The following is an 11,082-nucleotide window of genomic DNA, read 5'->3' as shown; positions in this document are numbered from 1 at the left end:
CCAGTCAGATCTGTTTTCAATATTATGGCTCCAACCAGATGGGTACCCACAATAAGCCCTTTATCGAACTCCGAAAGATGTTTTGTTTTTCGCCATTGTGATCAACACTATTGACGATTACTGACCTGCCTGGAATACGTGACGAAGTACACTTGGGTCCAAACCCTAAGGGCGAACACTATTTCTGAAGATTACAAGGGCAAATTCAGACGAATCAGCTTTTGGCAATTTGTATAACTGACATTTCCAGTAGAAAGCGGGTACACATTCAAATTTTCGAATCGAGCACAAAGGGGTCACGCGGTAGCATTCAACAGGATAAAAGGCCAAAGGCTGCCCTAAGCAAACTGTGTTTGAAGGAAGCTATTTTCGTGAAAGAATAAAGTTAGAGACTTTCATGTCTTGCAATATCTCAAATACATCACTACATGATATTATGCGGGGAAGAATTCTTGGAAAGCTTGAAGAAGGCCGCAGAATTACTGATATTACTATTACTAGAGAGTTTGGAATTTCACATAGCGTTGTATCCACGCTCCGAGCAATGTTTCAAACCAATGGGATGTGTTCCAGACGTTTGCTAAGAGGTCGCCCTCGCTCTAACACTGAACATGAATACAGCTTTTTGGTTATAACAGGTCAACTTGCAAGTCGGTTCCATTCAAAGCACAGTTATGTCGGTATCTCGACAAACTATGGCAAGACGTCTGCAACAAGTAGGCCTATACACCCTAAGGCTTGTAGAATCTATAATAGGAGGAAAAATAAATGTGCCCATTTATCCACAGCTCATCGTTATATCCATAAAAAGTGGACTGGAGAAGAAACCAATGGGCTAATGTACTCTTTACAGATGAGAGTCGTTTTAGTTTTTTCTCCGATTCTAGAGGACACGTGATCTGGCGTGAAAGTGGTACTGCTCACCATCACCGAGATTGTTCTTGAAAAAGATAAATGTGGCGATACTGGTGTTGTGAGGTGGCATAATGCTTAATGGACGCACCGAGTAATAAATGCTGGAAAAAGGGATTATGACTGGTGAACGATATTGCAACGAAAGTCTTCATCTTCATGTTGGATTGCTCCGTAGGCGAAGAATTTATTTTTATGGATGACAATATCACACTACATCGCACACGAGCAGTGGAGATACTTCTGGAGATGAATGATATTAATCGATCCTCAATCCTATAGCACACGCAATATGGAGGAGACATTGCTGCTCGAAAGTCCCCCTCCGGAAAACACTCAAGGACTTATCCTTGCTCTGAACGAGGAGAGTGGACCAGTTTGGCTCAAGAACTTCTTAATCCCTCGTTGCAAAGCATGACACGACATTGCGAGAGCTGCATTGCAGTTCGGGGTAGATATATTCCATACTGATAGGTCTCTGCATACTTTTCTGTAAGCACTGCACATTTTAATTCCTTAAATACCTTACGAAAATTGTAACTTTTTCCAAATTTAGCTGTAGTCATGAAATTTTTTTGCATACAGATAAAAATGTAAGCTTTTCGACACCAGTGTATTTTACATATAGGCTGCTTAAGTGACCTCTACGTACATCTGCATGAAGGTTTGTAATTCATTGGCCGATATGTGTACACACAGGACCGTACTTGCACTTTTCTCCAGGTGCTAGAGTGCTATGGGGAATCCCACCTCCCTTACAAAATGAATAAAGACAAATAAACACAACCAACATATACAAAAAAAAAACCTTTTATAATATTTATTTAAAAAACTTATGTTAAGTAAAGACAATACATATCAAACACAAATGTTAAAGTAGCGCTAAGTAAAGACACTACAAATCTTTTGTCCTAAACTTCTCTTTCGCAAGTGTATCAGTAATATCATCATAATTCAAATTAGTCGCATCATTTTCAATAAATAATAGTGATAAGCTTGATATTTTATTCTGATGCAAATAATTTCGTAAATAATTTTTCACCCTTTTAAGAACAGGTCATAGACACAAAAAATACATGAAAATAAATAGTATTTGCATTTTTTTAAAAGACATATGATCTACAGTCATCCATCAACTTACGTCGGGGTTCCGTTCCATCAGGAAGGACGTAAGTCGATACATTAAATCAACAGAGTTATAGGGGTTAGGAACTTAACAGCAATAATTTACAAAGGTCTTCATTTTTTTTCAAAACTTCCAAAATCGTGCACAAACCTTTTTAATGTCTTTTTCCATATGCCACTCATACATTGAGAGATCACTTCGTCCCAAACTACAGCAATATTTTTAATAGCATGATAAATATTGAATGCTTTCCAGAATTGCATGAAAGTCTGGTCGTTTCCTTCATTAGCATAAATAGCTTGTGAAAAAGTTTTCCGTAGATAATAAACTTTAAACACTACGAGAACTCTCTGATCCATCGGTTGGATAAATGAAGTAGCGTTTGAAGGGAGAAACATGACCTTGAATTTACATAGACTTACAATTTCTATCACACAATAGCTTTCCATTTCACTCGTATAATAGTTATGGCATCCGCAAACAATTTTTGAGTCATACACGACATCTTATTGCTCCGATAATGAAACTGGAAGAGTATGCTTCCTAATGTTTTTGAAGGCTCGTGGATTCTCACTGTGCCATATCACAAATGGTTTCAGTTTATATCAGCCACATTACCTCTTAACAGAATGGTCTTTAAGAGGTAATGTGGTCTTTAACATGGTCTTTAAGAGCTTTGAAACTAGGCATAGATTTTGTCCGCTATGACATTTTTTTCCGAAACAAGGTCTCATCCATATTAAACATTTGCTGTGGCAAATAATTTTCCTCCGTAATAATTTTATACAATTTCTCCACAAACTCCCTGGCAGCCTTCTAATCGGCACTTGCAGATTTACCATACATTTTCAAATTATGCTTGAAAGTCATGAACCAACCGGAAGAATCGTTGAATTCGTACGAAGTCGTAATCGGACTCTGCTTTCTCCATTAACATATTGAAAAGACAGCGTCTTGGCGGCTATGGTCCTAATGCTAAGGAGTATGCGCTTTTGGTTCAGGTCCTCTATCCATGATGCAAAAGTAGCTTTTCCATATCACCGATAGGACCTTGTCATTCCTTCGTCACTATCGTCGATTTATGGAAGCAGATCCTTTCACAGCCTTTATGATTTTATCCTTATTTTTCAAAATGGTCGCTACTGTAAAATGAGACCATCCGAAGTCATGTTTGATCACACTGACTGGCTTACCGGCTTCATGTTGCTTTATAACTTACAACTTCGTTTCAAGATCAATTGCTCGCCTCTTTTTCTGTGCTTCTTCGCTAGGTTTTTTTAATTGGGTGTGTAGGGGCCATGTTGCGATATAATTAACTATAAATACGCAAATAACATATTTTTCCAACACAAAACCAAACAGAGGAACTGTTGAAGCCAAGTGTCGACTGCCAAGGGAGATTGCCGCTGAATGCGCTATTGCCACTGCACTGTTGCTAAATAAAAATATTTTTACTTTACGCTCGCTTGCGTCATGCATCGAAAATGTTATTTATTCCCTTATGGGATCACGGACGTATCTCGAGGGATGACTATATTTAGATATTGATGAGCTCTCTCTCTCTCTCTCTATATATATATATTATATTTTTGTTTTTGCATTTATTCCTGGTAAAGAAAATTATGTATTATATTATATATTGCAAAAGTACACAGAAATCAATGGCTATGATTGGTTATTGTGTCAACCAATCCAATTGAACGTTTGTCATTTGTCACGAGTTGCTGTTTTTGTTTTCTGAGTTTCATATGTTTTGCATGCGTGAAGTGTGAACTGACGTGGTAGGCAAGTTTTTATATATAATACAGACAAATTTTTAATATATAATTTTCTATAAATAATTTATAACTTTTTTGCCCATATTTACAATGATAAAAACTGTTGACGATCTACAGAATGTCCCGTTTTCTGCCCAGAGTTTTTGTAATCGAAGGTAAGCCTCGTCCTCCTTTTCCAAATTTACTGATCAAAAAACACAAAGATGCAAAAATTGAGTACATGGGACACTTCTCTCTTTTACAATACGTGTTTAGCACATTGTTTCCACATTTTATGCAGATTTGGTGTTACAAATTCATTGATAAATTAAAGTATTCAAATTTTTCCTACAATTAATTGCGTTAGACCAATTAAGATGAACGCTAATGAGCTATACGGTTTTAAAACTTTCATACATCAATAACATGGCAATCATACAGTCAAATTGACGTGAATTTTGTAGCGCGGGTTGCATAAGCCACGACTGCACCCCCAAACGAAATGGATATGCGACGCCACTGATATTATTATCAGTGGCGTCGCATGTTTCAGTTTTAATCATTTATGCTTTTAATTCTTCAAATTTAAATCTCACAGTTCGAGGCCCTTAAATTGGTCCTAATTTTTCAGGGGTCCTCCGGCTAGAGCCCTGTGCATAAGTACGGCCCTGTGTATAAATAAACCACAATCCACCTTCAGTATCTAAATTACACACTTCATGGTTCCTTTCGCTACAGAGGCTCTTGTGCCTTAAGATCCAACATTTCTAAGACCACTGACCAAGCTAGGCCCGATGCGGAAGTTTTGCTGTAAGCAAAGATATAACATAACATAAATCGTACATTTACCCACCTGAATCCCTGATAAGACGGGAGGAATCTTTATGTGAATTTTTTCAATGGAAGGTGAGTTAGCCCATCTCATACGGAAGTAGCAGGGTTTTTTTCTCCTGGAAACTCGGGTTTTTCATCCCGTATATCGGCCTTTAAGAACACACGCAATTTACAGACAAAAAAATACCAGCTGTGGTGGTGGTGGTGGGCAGTAGATGGCGCTGATGTTGTTGATTGGTGGTAGAGGTTCGGTGGAGTGGTGGAGACGGAGACTTGTACAATAGGTGTCCTCCCACGATAAGTCTTCGGACTCCTTGGAGGTGTCACGAATAATAATAATAAAAGTCTCTCTGAATACGTTGATATTTTATTAAACAGTTCGCCTTCAAAATTCACTGTAGAGGAAATCTCTTCTGGTAAATCAGATCATGATTTTGTGCAAGTTTTCCCAAAGCCTTCCCTCCAACCATGTCTCCTTTCCATGGTGTGAGTATTGTTTCTGCTCTTCTGATACAAACGCTTGCCCTAAGCGATTTAGAATTATCCTCATCACTGCATACTAGTAAGGATAATTTCCACAAAGCAGTTGTAAACAACTCAGCATAGCAGGTGGCAAGCAATATGATCCCAGTTTCATACTCAGCTTACACTGAATCACACAAATGCAAAACAACCATCAACAAATCCAAACCCGACTTCATAAGGGCCAAAGCTAAACACTTGACTCCTGTCCAAATAACAGCAGTGGTTCCTTGCAAAGGTAATTAGATGCAACTTCTGCTCATTTGCATATTTAACATTTTCCCAGCCAGGTGGCATCCTTTGCTACAACACTCAAAGAAAAACTGACCTCCTGCATAGATGATAATCGCAAATTACCTTCTGCCATACCAGAAATTGAACATGCTGTCTCCTCCGTATTTTTTACAAAAGAGACAATACTAAACAACTTGGTCACCGAATCTTCTGGTCCAGATGGATTCTAATTGTATCCAAACGTTGCTCCAGAGCTAGCTTTCCTATATCGTTTCTACAATCTTTTATACTCAGCTGGCAAGTATCCCATTGCGTGCAAGCAAGAATATATCCAACCCATTAATTAAAAAAAAAAAAAGATGTCTGCTATCAGTCTACCAACTAATTGCCATCACTTTAATCCTCTCCAAAATCATTGAGAAAGCGATCAACAGTCTATTTCAGCCACCTCGAGGCCCACCAGTTTAGATTCCATCAATCAAGATCCATGGCTGACCTCTTAGCCTAACATCACTTGCCAGTGGACAAGTGATGTAGGCTAAGACGTTCTTTAAAAGTCCTATATCGTTAATGAACAAATTGAACAGTAGTAGTCCAAGAACAGAACCCTGCAGCACACCACTAGTCACAGGCCATATTTGGGACTCTACTCCTGAATAAACCACTCTCTGATATCTCTCTATCAACCACCCTCCTATCCATCCCCATATGCTGCAGTTTACTGATTAGAATTCCACGTATCCTGTCAAAGGTCTTAGCAAAGTCCAGTAGAATCACTGTAAACCCATTACCCTTATCCAGTTCAGCAGTCACTGTGTTATAGAACGTGAGCAAGCTACTGAGGCATGATCTACCCTTCACAAAACCATGTTGTCCCCCTTACAGTATCCCATTTTCATCTATCCAATCCTGTATTTTCCTCTTGACTATTTTCTCCAAGACTTTAACGATTCCTGATCAGTCGGTAATTTACAATAGCAGTTTTGGAGCCTCCTTTATGCATTGGAACTATTTTCCCCTCTTTCCACCCTCTTGGGACTAACCCATACCCGAGACTCAAATTATTAAACAAAGCGGTCAAGGGCACTGACAATTCTTTAGCTGCTTCACGTACGACACGAGCTGATATACCATTCAATCCCACAGATGTATTGACATTGAGGTTTTGTAATAGACTATTCACCTCCACTTCATTCTCCACAATTCCCGTATAATCCGTTGGTTCTTTCATTCCTGCAATGTCACCACCTGGATGATATACTCTTGCAAAATGCTCGCTCAGTAATTCCACTATATCAACTGATTCGGTTACCTCCCTACCATCAGCATTGTTTAAAATCATTCTGCCATATACATTTTTTCTTTTACTTGCAACATATCGAAAAAACTGTTTGGGATTCTCTTTAGCCTGCATGGCTAATGTTCTTTCATAATCCACTTTTGCTTTTCTTACCATACTCGTTATCCTTCTGGCCTGCGCTTTATACCGTTCATGTGCCTGCCGGTCACCTTTCTCCTTAAATTCCCTCCACATTGTTTCTTTTTTTTTTTTTTTTTTTTTTCCAGCTCAAGCTTCATAGTGTTATTCATCCATTTAATCTCTACTTGATTTATTATTCGGACTCTAGGTATACAGTCAGCCATTGCCTCCTGCAACACTTTTTAACCACTTCCCATGCACTATCAACATCCAGCCCTTGCGGTTTTACATGCCATGGCATTGAACCAATCAAATTCCTAAGCTTGTCATAATAATTCCACATGTACCCTGTCTTAATTGTAAATTCCACACCTTTAGCCACCTCCCAAGTCAAGACCCTATGATCACTCTCACCAATTGGTGGTAACGTGGTCATATTCGTTACAGCCAAATTCTCAGATGCAATTACTAGGTCAAGCACTCTCTGACACCTAGTGTTTTCCATTACATGCTGTCGCAGATAGTTATCCCTTAATAACCGCATAAAATCCAATTCCTTCCTCCCATGTGTCCTCTCCTCCTTCCAATCAATGTTACTATAGTTGAAATCTCCTATAATAATTACCTTCCTTCCACTCATTTCTTCTATTTGCTTATGCATACTATCTCCACCATCTATCCCATCACCGTCTATAGCAGCACCCAATTGTATATTTTGTTCTGCTAGCCTCAATCCCACACCAAATAGCCTCAAATGTGCTCTTTTCTCTATCCTGCAGTTCCACTTCTATTTTCCTTGGCTGCAGCTCATCAATAACACTCCTCCCCTATTTTATTCTCCCTGTCACTCCTGAATACACTATACCCCTCACATTCAATCCCACTTGCTATATCATCACTCATCCCCCCATTTTATTCTCCCTGTCACTCCTGAACACACTACAGCCCTTACATTCAACCCCACTTACTATATCTTCTGTCAGCCATGTTCCACCTGTGGCCTGGAAGTGCCAACCAAGGCCAAAAACTCTTCCTTCTTGTTCCTAATACTTCTGGCTTTAGTATACGTGAATTGCAAAAGCCCATTTGTCCCATCCCTATTTTGCTGCCTTATACTAACCATCCCATTCTGATTTGTCCTTCGTACTCGCTCGGGCACAGTGGCGCACCCAGGATTTAATCTTGGGAGAGGGGGGGGAGAGTTGAACGGATAAAAATATTTTCAATACATACAATGAATTTGCATTAAAAATATTTTTATCCGTTCAACTAAAATTCGTTTGGTGATTATATAAAAATTTATTTAAAGAATAAAATGCAGTTTTCTTTTTGCAAAGTTCTTGAATTATTTCAGTCGTGGTTACATTAATCTCTCTGTGCATATACAGCAAAGCCAGTCCGTTCAATCGTGATTGTGTGATGGTAGATCTTAAACAGGTTTTTAAAAGGCGTAAGTTAGAAAATGACCTTTCACTGACGCATGTTGTACCGGAAGTGTTGCAAATATTTTTATTAAGTTATAGATGTTAGGATATATCATTTTGTCACACTTTGGAACTGCATCAACACATTTTTGCATGGAGCTATTGCAAACGGTTTTTCAACTTTCTTATACCACAACTTGAATTCGGCGTTCAAAATTGCTGGATTTGTAGAAGGCAAATCACCGGCATAAAATTCACACAATTGACGAAAATCTTCCATTGCACTTGCGGTTGGAGCATCTTTTCCATTTGGTAGAAGAGAAAAAAATATATTTCAAAATGTTGCAGTGCCGAGTGAAACGATCCTGAAGTTGAATCAATATTTGATCAATAAATGGAATGAAAATAGTTCTTAAATACTCTTCTACAGAATCGGCTGGAACATTGGACTTAATGTTTGTTTTGATGAAGTCCTTGGCTTTTTGATGTCAATTTTAAAATTATTGGCTTTTATAGATGCTTCATCGTAAATATCTTTAACTGAAGAATCTGGTGTTTCACAAACGGTATTTAATTGAGCCACATCATCATCAACAAAATGTAGGGCAATTAAGAGGTCACTGTCAGATTTTTGCATTATTTTAGAGAATGGTAAGGTGCAGGCAAATATTTTTTGCAAGCTAAATAAAGATATTATAAATCTTAAAAGATATTAATATTATAAACAACAAGGACGTCCTGTCTTTTAAGGATATTGAAGAAATTGTGTACCTTTTCAATTATGCCAATGCAATTTCTTATTTGTCACAGATATAGCATTTCCAAGTGCCAAATTCAAACTATGTGATGCACAATGAACATATAAAGCTTGTCGATATTATTATTACATAACACCTCTAGGTAGTCCAAAGACATATCGAGGAAGGGCACCCACTCTACAACTCTCCGTCTTCACCAACCACAACTACAATCATCATCATCATCATCATCTACACCAACGCTATCTACCGCCGACCACTAGTATATTCACAGACAATCATAAACATCCATGTCCACAGCGGGATTCGAACTCGCAGCCTTTTAGCTGGAGAGTCAGCCAACCATGCCGGATATATAAATAAAAAAATAAATTTTGTGGATAAAAATTAAAACAAAGTTTTAATTTTTATTAAAAAATAAATAAAATGATATAACTGTGTTACTACTTACTTTTAATGAGATGGATGAGCTTCTCGACCTTGCAGAGCTGCTGGATATCTGGCTCAATATTGGTCAACTTCAGTCGAAGATCAGCGCGCGCACACTAAGACGAATTCTGTATTTTGTTTTTATTTGAAGGAGCGATGAAAATCGTTTCTCGCAAAGATAGGTTGTAGAAAACTGCATGACGATTTTTGACTTCTTCAAATAATTCGTGAAATTCACTTCTCACCGAAGGCGAGATCCAGAATCGAGCCAAACCACGATCACGGCATTGCATTTTAAGGCCACTGTCACTTGAAAGCTCAATTAGCTGTTCTTTTTTCGATAACGAAAGGTCGTTCTCGTGGCTGCAAGCCTGAAATGGATCGTGAAATCACAGAAATTTCTCATAAAAAGTTATTCGGAAAATGTTTCCAAATTCGGTTTCAGAGTTTTGAGGTGGACACAAACCCTTTCCCAGTGGTTAAATTCTAAACTAACAAGTTTCGGGGTCCTATACAAAATAACCAATTGTATTTACCTTTTGAATACTATCCGGGGAAACTCCAAACCTCCCCGTCCCTTTCATCAAGCGTTCGTAATCAGGCTACTGTTGATATTGACTTTATATACACATTCAAACCTGTAAACAATTGTTGATTAATAACACAATAATATAGGCATAATTACCGTGAAGGGAGAAAAGTCACAAAACAGAAAATTTTTCCTTCAAACTAAACAATTGTATTTACCTTTGAATGCGATCCACTGGTCGAGTGTCCAGCAAGTCAGCAAATCTTTGCTTTCGTTCAGCGTATTAATATTATCGAATTGCAACCGATGCGAACTCTGTAGATTCGTTACAGACCTCTTTCTCTTCAGACAAACTCGTTTTGTATTGTCATTCGAACTATTTTTCCGTTTAAAGAAGGTGCCAATGTACTTATCCATAATTGAAATACTGTACTTACTCGCATATAACTCTCCCTCTGAGTTTACTTTTCGAAAAAAGAAATTAAAAAGTTTCGCATATACCTCGCAAATGAAAAAAAGCTGAAGCACGTTCAGAGCAGGGCGATAGTAACTTGCTCCCGAAGTAAACAACACGCTCTCCCCCAATAGCCACTATATTGCAGAGGCAAGAAAAACAAGTACTTTTATTATGTCAGTGAATAAGGTATTAGCAGTCTGTGAAATATATTTCTCAACAAATAGTGCAATTAGAGACAAATGGGATAAAAACTACACTAATTAATAAATCACATGTCCCCTCATACAGAAACTATGCTGTGTGTATATATATATAGACTCAAGCAAAACCATATGTTGCACTGGCAAACACAGTATCTAACTAAAAACTATTGTTATTAATTAGATTGTGTGAATTCGCTCGGCAGCAATAAAATTCAACCAAAAGTGTTAAAATTCGTAAACGTGTTAAAACTAAGATATATATAGAAAGAATGCTGTTATGGCAGTTTCACATATTATTGGAATTCGATTGAAGAGAGTTAGCATTTCAACTCAATTGTCAGCTTGCTTTTCGCGCGATTTCCGAAAAATATAAATACTGGAGTTAACTCACAACACATTTTGTCTAAGTATTACTTAGCACTTCTGAAGATATATTGGTCCTTGGTTGAAGGTGGAAAACCTTCGACAATAAAAATC

Source organism: Typopeltis vanoorti, chromosome 12 (genome assembly GCF_054136105.1).
Source record: "Typopeltis vanoorti isolate ZY-2024b chromosome 12, IOZ_Tvanoo_1.0, whole genome shotgun sequence".
NCBI classification, from domain to species: domain Eukaryota; kingdom Metazoa; phylum Arthropoda; class Arachnida; order Uropygi; family Thelyphonidae; genus Typopeltis; species Typopeltis vanoorti.
Note: the sequence above shows the minus strand (reverse complement) of the source record.